Source organism: Oxyura jamaicensis, chromosome 13 (assembly GCF_011077185.1).
Source record: "Oxyura jamaicensis isolate SHBP4307 breed ruddy duck chromosome 13, BPBGC_Ojam_1.0, whole genome shotgun sequence".
Lineage (NCBI taxonomy): Eukaryota > Metazoa > Chordata > Aves > Anseriformes > Anatidae > Oxyura > Oxyura jamaicensis.
The window spans coordinates 1,287,109-1,295,716 of NC_048905.1; positions in this window are offsets into that span (position 1 = coordinate 1,287,109).

Below are 8,608 nucleotides of genomic sequence, written 5' to 3' on the forward strand. Positions count from 1 at the left end.
ATAAACATGCGGAATAGTCATGTAAATCTCAATTGGTCCAATGAGCTAAAGATGTCAAAACCTACTTTATTCTTTACTTAGGTGACAGGAATTTGGTACATCATGAATAATAAAATAGAAAAGTTGACCCAAATTTCCACAGCTATGGAAATATATGAAGGCCATAAAAGTAATTTTGATAAGATAATGGAAAGTAGTAAACATTTTTTGTCACTTCTAAAACATTCATGCCATCATCATTAGAGAGTTTACCAGTGAAACTCCATAAGACTTGCTTCTATAGTAAGAAATGCAATGTTAAACTTCACAGACTGCTATTGAATATATATATATAAAACATTTTTAGATACTTTAATAAGTGCATATTGTTCTAAAACATTTAATTAGTGTAATGGACCAAAAATATATTAATAATAATCAATGATGTCAAAATATACTGTGTTTAGGAAAAAAATATTCCCATTGCTGTTCTCCAGAACCTTGTACCTTCTATATGGTAGAGGAAGCTGAACATATAGACTGGTAACAAAATTTTCAAGAAAAATATCTGATTATCATCTATATTAACTTACTTGGCTATTCCAGTCATTTAATACAACACAAGTTTTGGCTGAGTTCTGAAGTAACCTTAAAGTCAAGGTAACCATACATGCCACTGCAGACAATTGTGTAATATAGCCTCCTCCCAGCAGATGGAGATAGGAAAACAACCCGAAACTGAGGTATAGCAATCAACTTTTGTTCAACTAGCTAGATCAGTGTGCCTTTTTTTTTTTTTTTTTTTTTTTTTTTTTTTTTTGATGCTGTTTAAGAAAACTCAGTTCCCCTCAGGTACTCAGAACATATCCAATAAGAATACTTCTGAAACTGAAATACGATAGGTCAAATGCAGGCTAAAGAATGCATGTTGCTACTCAATCATCATTACAACCGTTTTCCTTCCCTTCCCATTTTCTTCTGCAATTTCTCTTTGTCCTTTGACACTGTGTCCTGTGTCACCCTGTGACACAGATTAGTATTATTGCCTATTGTTCACAAATGGGGTCAAATGCTGATTATGTAGCTGAAATGCCAGAAAGCATTTAACTAACCTGTGCAGACTCTTAGCAGCAATATATGAGTGGGGGAGAGAAGGGGCTGGCGAGGATGTTTGAAAGTTTCAAACAGAGCAAAAAATTTCCTGATAACATGACTAACTTTGGATCCAGAACAGGAAGCCTGAGCCTCAGTCACACTTTCACTCACACTTCTAGTTAGGTTTTGTTATACATTGAAAAGATTTGGATAGTTTCTTTACTCACTCTTAGAAGGTATTAATGCAGTAGTATAAAAATGGAAGTGAATGAGACCAAATAGACACAAATTTCAGATAGATAAATAGGAATAAAATTTCACAAGAATCTCAGTCAAACATTGGAACAGACTACACAGAAAATTTGTGCTAACATCTTCCTTGGTGCTTACACACTCAAAACTGAGGTGGATTACATCTTAAGAAAACTGACTTTACTTCAGAGTTGCCTCTAATCTTGGATCAGAGGGCTAGACTTGCAAAGGTTCCTTCCAACCCTAATTATTCCATGATTCTGTGTAAGTACATTGCTTCTTTTCTTAGCTCAGAAAAAGAAAAAAAAAAAAGTTAAAGCTTTCTTTTTTGAAACAAGCAGAAGGAAAAACTCAAACAACTTTTTGTTTTTAACTTTTTAGAACACAGTAGTAAATAATTGCAACAAAGAGAACCAAGGTCTGAAGATCTTTTACTTGTGAAGAAATGGTAGTAAAACTAAAATTTTTGTCTGTTGATAAAATGTTGCTTGTCAGACCATGATAACTGGAATTATTTGGCGATTGCTGAAACTGACAGACATTCAACAATACTCCCACACAGAAAGCAATTTTAACTGAAATTTATGTGTTAAATCTGCCATTGATTTTAAAAATATATTGGGGAAAGCTGCCAATTCCCATGAGATATTTGATTAGTAATTTTAAAAGCTTCAGTAGACAAATGTTAACCCACCAATAAAGGCTGTCATACAGTTGCACCACGAGATCCAACTGTGCTAGGCACTGTAGAAACTAAGATTAATCAACAGAACTCTGCAAGCTAAATAATCAGTGAGGCAGACAAATGAGGGAAAAGGAGGAGGAAGGTAGTATCATCATTACCACTGACTAGGAAAAAGCAAAAAAATTCTTTGCAATGGATTTTGACATTTATGATGGACAGCAAAACACAGAAACACTGATATTCTCTGCATAATCTGTGCTTTTCTTCAGCCTTCCAACAGGGTTTCCTCTTGATCTGTGGCTAATGGGAGCCCAAGTAATAACACAAGGCAAGCAGCCACTTTCTTCAGAGCTACACTTGAAAGGATAAAAGTCCAAAGGTTTTAAATGCTGATCAGGAGCATGATCATGCTCCTCTATTTAGCAGTCAGTGGGACTGCTGAAGACCTAGGATAGAAAAGCTTCAGAAAACTACAGACATTCCTCATAAGGAGAAGCCTGAGGTTCTTTGCAGATGAGGTAAAACTTATTCATTCCTCAAAACAGAGTTTGTGGGAACTGTTTTCAATAAGAAATTTTGTTATGGTCAGAATTTTTAATCCGCCTATTAGTATAATTTATCTTTAACCACAAGCATGGACTCAAAGTCACAGACAAAAAAGTTTTATTAAGACCAGAGCCATTATGAGAAACTCCTATGTTTTTATTGGCTGTAGACTTTTCATGAGGCAAAATTTATACACACTAGTTCTTTCTCACATACATAGTATTCCTGCATTTGTCTGAGCTTACATGTGCTTGCAGGATGACTCAAAAATGTTATAACTAGATTAGATAAACACAAATAAGGTGACAACTAATAAATTCAGGGTAGTTAAGATAAAACCGAAGTAGCTAAGGCTTCGAAGACCTAAAACAAGGCTGCAGAGGTAAACTACATTTGGATGGCATAAGAACATACAGAACTTGCACATTTTGGATACAATGGAAGCCATCAAAGTCAGTCAGATGACCTCAAGTAACTTCTAGCATTTTAAGAATATCAATTTTACAGCAAGGGCTACCTAGTCAAAAGTCTAGAGTTTGAACACCAGGATTCATTTAGGGTCAGGGTAACAAGCAAAAAATAACCATAGAAGTGTACTTCACAAAGATAGTGTGATTGACTTCTCTGTTAGAAATTTACTGGGAAAAAGCTATTATATGCAACAGTTTTCATGCACTGATCAGTTTCATCTACTGACCTAGGGATATCTTAAAGGAAATCAGTAGCCTTCCCCCACTCATTTACCCAGGGACTCAGACTTCAGAAAATTAAATTTAGTTTGGGACCATAAGCCCACTATGACCCAGCACACTAATTAAAGTAAGAGTTATAGCATCTCTATCTCATTATCTAGAACTACAACATTTGTATAGGTCTACCATGGCATTGAAGGAAAGAGAAATAGTGTTTAAGATTCAATTAGAAATACTAAAACCATCATTTGTACTAAACAGAAAGAAAAGCTGACATTTCTAAGCGGAAATAATATGCTTACAAAATAATGTAAGCATTAAGCAATAGTTTTCAAAATGCTATGAATACTTTTGTGAAATGCAGAGAAAGGGTAGCTAGAAAAATTGGGAAAAACAAATTAAAAGGATAAATTACTGCTAAGAAAAAGTTTAGTATATTCACAGAAGTCTGCATGCAGAAAGGAGGACACTGATCCAGAAATAATTATACTGGGAAATAGGATAAAAAGAATAAAAATAGCTGCCATTAACTGTTACTTTTCCTCTGGTTGTCCTAAGACAATGTTTTTGTCCACTGTCTAAGCTACTTAATCTCATGTTTTACATGTATTTAATGAACATACGAAAACATGGCAGAGCTGATCAAGATTATATACTTGTATATACAATATAATTTTTTATATCCACAATACATATAAAACCTAATTAACACAACTGCTAAAATAATTGTGTTTATTGTGTTATTCCATTAAATGAAAAGCTTTCAGGTGAGCCAAATATATGTTTTCAGATTGACTTACTTGTAAATTGAAGAGATTTCACTACTATCAAAGTGGCAGGAAGCTAGGGAAAATAAAATTAGCAGCAGTGAGATGGAAGGAGGTGAATAAACTCAGAACAGATAGGCACCATCCCATGACAGTTTGATAGCAAGCCTTCTCATAAATCTACTAAGCTATATCTTTACTTGATTGGAAAATACAAATACATTGTACATGTTTAAAATGTTGTGGGGGAAGGTGGAGCAACCAGACATACAGTGAAACCTGAAAATATAAATATAATGAAGAGGTATTTTCTGAAATAAGTTGCTCAGTAGTCATTGCACAAATGAAGCTGCAGATATTCCTAAAGCCCTTGACATATAGCTTATGCTACTCCCTCTGTAAATCAACACCATGCAGACCATGGATAAAAGCTTATGATTATTTTGTTGTTGTTACAAGTAGGTATACCCAATATATTTGTCTTGCTCTTTGTGACACAGTGCAGCTGCTGACTTAGTTTGTCCAAAATTCAAAGTAGCAACTGAATTCTTTCAGCCACTGTGTATGTAAGATCTAGGGGTTTACTGCATAGAAGAGTTCTACCGCCCTTTCTTCATGTTGTTCAGGAAAATAAAGATCTCTTACACGTTCCCTTCCACAAGTCTGTACATAAAAAATGATATTCAGGATCAGACTTCATAATCCTATTCCATGTTATTTCTCTCTTTGGAAGAGTGATTGTTATATTAAAAGATAGAGTTCATTATTAAAGTGAGGGTAATATCTGCCTTGAATATCATCTAGACATGAACTATGAAAAACTCACTTGAGTCCAGCTATTGACATCACGTTCATATATGTATCTTTCTATTCCAAGACAGAAAGGAATATTTTTTCATTAAAATGAAAGTATTAGCAACTTGAAAAACCTCTGATTATTTTATCTATAACAACATTGATCTATAGTTTCTTTCACTTTCAGCAGATATCATGTCAAAGAACTTCTGAAAGGTATTTGAAGCAAACAGTTGCTTTCCCCCCCCCCCCCCCCCCTCCCCCCTTCTCTCCCTGCCTGATCCCCTTTCTAGTAAAGGCTCTAAATATCTAAAAGTACATATTCTAATTAGTGTTTCGCTATTTTATAACCAGTGAGAAATTAATGATTCCAAGATGCTCATCTAAAAAATATGAATTTATCCACTATAAAGATACTAGTAAATACCATATACAGTATTGTAAATCATTGAGGAAAGAAAAAATCTGAAATAAATGACAAACATATTTGAATATGTTTGTATAAGATAGGCAGATTATTCAAAACTTAAGAATTGAGGCTATTAAAAAGCAAATGATTAAAATATTAATACCTTATAATTTTTGTGTGAAACACATCATAAATGATTTTAGGTTAAATATGTAGCAAATACATGAGCAATCTAATAATGTTTATTTGTTCACAATTTTCTATATAAAAATTCTGCATTAAACTTTTGAAGAAAAACTACAACTAAATTACATTCTAAGGGATGGTATGCTAGAATCAGAGGGACTGTGTGCCAGTGAGGTCCTTCAGTCAGCTCCACAAGGTGCTGCGTGTAGGGAGGCACATTTGAAGTGCTTCTACACAAACGCACGCAGTATGAGGAATAAAATGGATGAGCTAAAAGTCTTGGCCCAGTCCCACAGCTACGACATCATTGGCATAAGCGAAACCTGGTGGGATGAGTCCTGTGGCTGGTGTGCTGCCATAGATGGTTACAGGCTCTTCAAGAGGGACAGGCAGGGTAGGCGAGGTGGCGATGTATGTGAGGCATGGGCTGGACTGTGTGGAACTTCACGTCGGCGATGGCAAAGTTGAGACCTCTGGGTAAGGATTAAGAGATGAACAAATACAGGGGATGTCATTGTGGGAGTCTATTACAGACCACCAGGCCAGGACAACACCAATGAATTATTCTTTGCGGAACTAAGAGATGCTTTGAGATCAGCTCCCCTTGTCCTTATAGGGGACTTCAACCTGCCAAACATCAACTGAGATCACCACACGGCTGACACAAGCAAGTCCAGGAGGTTCATAAAGCAGCTAGATGATAACTTCTTGGTGCAGGTGCTAAGGGAGCCAACTAGGAAAGGTGCCCTTCTAGATCTGTTGCTGGAAAACAGAGAGGGTCTTGTGGGAGACGTGGCAATTGGTGGCCATAGTGACCATGAAGTGGTTGAGTGTAGAATTTACAGTGACAGAAGGAAAACTGCCACCAAAACATCAGCTCTGGATATGGGGAAAGCAGACTTCAGGCTGCTCAGGGTCAGCAAGGTCCCCTGGGAAACTGCTTTTGAAGGCATTGGTGTCCATCAGTGCTGGTCAGTCTTTAAGCACTGCCTCCTAAAAGCACAAGATCGGGCAATTCCAAAATATCGGAAGTCAGGCAGGTGGGGCAGGAGGCTGGCATGGCTGACCAGGGATCTTCTACAGGAGATCAGGTGAAAAAAGAGTGTACAACTGCAGGAAGGAGGGTCAGGCGATGAGGAAGGAATAAAGGGATGCTGTTCATGTTTGTAGGGAGAAAATTCATGTGGCCAAAGCCCAACTAGAGTTGAATCTGGCCATGTCTGTGGGAGACAATAAAAAGTTTTTTTTTTAGATATGAGAACAGAAAAAGGAGAACCAAAGAAAACATTGGTCCACTACTTGATGGGGAAGGTCTCCTCACATACCATGACATAGGCAAAGCAGAGATGTTTAATGCGTTCTTCACCTGTCTTCAACACTGATGATGGGCTTCGGGACCCAGGGTGCCCTGAGCTGGAGGACTGTGATGGTGGGAATGACAAACTCCCACTGAATGTGTGCAAGACTTGCTGCTCCACCTGGATCCCTACAAGTCCATGGGTCCAGATGGGATTCATCCCAGGGTGCTTAAAGAGCTGGCTGATGTCATCATGGGACCTCTCTCAATTATTTCTCAATGATCTTGGGAATCTGGAGAGGTACTGGTAGACTGGAAGCTGGCAAATGTTGTGCCAATTTTCAAGAAGGGTCAGAAAGGAGACCCTAGCAATTACAAGCCTGTCAGTCTCATGTCAGTGCCTGGAAAAATTATGGAGAAGATGATTCTTGAAGTTATTGAAGTGCATCTGGGGGACAATGCAGTCATTGGTCCCAGGCAACATGGGTTCAAGAAGGGTAGGTCCTGCCTAACAAATTTGATTTCCTTTTATGATAAGATCACCCGGCTAGTTGACCAAGGGAAACCAGCTGATGTGATCTTTCTGGGCTTCAGCAAAGCTTTTGACATGGTTTCCCATAGGATCCTACTGGACAAAATGCCCAGAATACAACTAGACAAAAACATCATGCGATGGGTGAGCAATTGGCTGATGGGCAGGGCTCAAAGGGTTGTGGTAAATGGGGCCATATCAGGCTGGCAGATGGTCACTAGTGGGGTCCCTCAAGGCTCCATTTTAGGGCCAGTCCTCTTCAGTGTTTTTATAAATGATTTGGATGTAGGACTAGAAGGTGTTTTGAGCAAATTTGCCAACAACACCAAACTTGGAGAAGTTATAGACTCGGATGAGGGTAGAAAGATCTTGCAGAGAGATCTGGGCAGATTGGAGAGCTGGATGATCACCAGCCACACGAAGTTTAACAAAAGCAAGTGCCGGGTCCTGCACCTGGGACTGGGCAACCCTGGCTGTATGTACAGACTGGGCGATGAGACGCTGGAGAGCAGCCCCGCAGAGAAGGATGTGGGGGTTGTGGCTGACAGCAAGTTGAATATGAGCCAGCAGTGTACCCTGGCAGCCAGGAGGGCCAGCTGTATCCTGGGGTGCATCAAGCACGGCATTGCAAGTCAGTCAAGGGAAGTGATTGTTCCACTCTACTCTGTGCTGGTGCAGCCTCACCTCGAGTCCTGTGTGCGGTTGTGGGCACCACAGTACAAAAAGGACATTAAACTGTTGGAGAGTGTCCAGAGGAGGGTGACGAAGATGGTGAAGGGCCTAGAGGGGAAGACTTATGAGGAGCGACTGAGGTCACTGGGCTTGTTCAGCCTGGAGAAGAGGAGGCTGAGGGGGGACCTCATCGTAGTCTACAACTTCCTCACGAGGAGGAGTGGAGAGGCAGGAGACCTTTTCTTCATAAACACCAGTGATAGGACACGCAGGAACGGGGTTAAGCTGAGGCAGGGGAAATTTAGGCTCAACATCAGGAGGAGGTTCTTCTCCAAGAGGGTGGTTGAGCACTGGAACAGGCTCCCCAGTGAAGTAGTCACTTCACCGAGCCTGTCTGAAATCAAGAAGAGATTGGACTGTGCACTTAGTCACATGGTCTAAACTTTTGGGTGGACCTGTGCGGTACCAGGAGTTGGACCTGATGATTTTTATGGGTCCCTTTCAACTCAGGATATTCTATGATTCTATGATACATTCTTACTCAGGATTTCATTGGAAGAGAGTAGTTTTATATTTACAGGAAACAACATAATTCTGTTGTGGGTTTCTTTTTCTAAACTTAATGTTTTTCCATTTGCTTATTTTTATTTTTTAAATATATTTACACTTAAATAATGCAATAAATGTGTGTTCTGAAACTG